We start from the raw sequence: 1,384 nt of genomic DNA, 5'->3' as shown, positions 1-1,384 counted from the left end.
TGCAGGCAGCTCACCTGGCAGTGACAGAGTCGATAGCGCGCTCCACGAGGCTAGTGCTTGCGTCCTTACCAAGCTCTGGGAAGAGGGCGCAGAGGCACGAGAAGAATGGCAGATGGAGCCCCGGCTCGGCACCGTGGAAGAGGAATGCGCAGTTGCTGGTGGAAGAACAAGTAGCTACTTCTGCAAGCACTAGATCCTGAGAAAGTACGTACCGAAAAGGGCCACCCCTGATCAGGTGCTTTCTAAAGAAATGTTTTATGAAGCCTACAGGAAGGGATTAATTTAAGAAAAGCATTACACTAATACCTGGTTTTTGCATCTACAGTGTGCAAGGCCCATGGATCAGCTGGCTGGGGATTCAGATGAGTGAAAAATCTCTCGAAGCAGGGCAGGGAATTGAACTTTGTGCATGTTATATGGTGTCACTTAAAACTTCATTTTATTTATAGAAAAAAAGCAAGAAAAATATTTGTTAAGAAAATATTTGTTTTATTTTCCGATTAAACATTTTTCCTGTAGAAAAAATTTTCAAAATACCAGGTTCAAAGAAAAACAAACTTCAAATTACCATATATAGTTAACTACTATGAACACTTTTCTTTACCATCTTTCATATATACACACATTTGAAAAGTGATTTTATGAGATTAATTTCAAAACATTGATTAAAAACATCAGTTGACCTAAATTCACATTATTTGTAATCATGAAGAAATCTGAGAGATAATGCCAAAATAAGTTGTTTTTCTTTGCTGGTGCCTGAAATAAGGTCCATGATACTTCATAAAAGAGAAAAAAGGGGAGAAGGGAGGGGAGGAGAATGGAAGAGGAAAGAAAGGGAGAGGAGAGAAAGGGAGGGCAGGTTTTACCAATCTCTTTTTTAATTAATTAAAAATTGATTAATTTGATATAAGGTCTTGCTATGCAGCTTGGACTCATAGTGATCCTCCTGTCTCAGCCTTTCCAGCAGTGGGATTACAGGGGTGCACCACCACACCTGGTTGCACTGGCCACCATGGCCAGGGTCTTTGCTTGGGGACTGGCACAGTGTGTGATACCAGGCATTGAACCTGGGTTGTTGTACTTGCCAGGCAGGTGCTTAGACTGCCAAGCTATCTCCCCAGTCCCTACCAACCTCTTTAAACACCTATGAAATAAATGAACACAAGTTGCTGAAGAAGCCATTACCATAAAAATACAGTGAAATTTACCCAACATACAGTACGCACAAGGACTACCAGAATGCCCTAGAGGGGTGGTTCATGTGGCCAAGGAGTATTAGGAAAACTTTTCTACCCAAAAACAATTGGGCCAAGCTCTCTGTGCTGGAGGTGTTGGAGCAGAAACAGAAAGTCTTCTACTCTGGAATGCAAAAGAACACGCT

At 41.7% G+C, this 1,384-nt stretch overlaps 1 pseudogene; it reads left to right on the top strand.

The window, feature by feature from the left end:
• Positions 1-193, top strand: part of LOC101585510 — a 16,357-nt pseudogene extending 16,164 nt beyond the window's left edge.
• The last annotated feature ends 1,191 nt before the right edge of the window (positions 194-1,384 follow it).

This window comes from Octodon degus, unplaced genomic scaffold (genome assembly GCF_000260255.1).
Source record: "Octodon degus isolate 3935 unplaced genomic scaffold, OctDeg1.0 scaffold00010, whole genome shotgun sequence".
Classification (NCBI taxonomy): domain Eukaryota; kingdom Metazoa; phylum Chordata; class Mammalia; order Rodentia; family Octodontidae; genus Octodon; species Octodon degus.
This window is presented reverse-complemented; position numbering and strand designations above follow the sequence as displayed.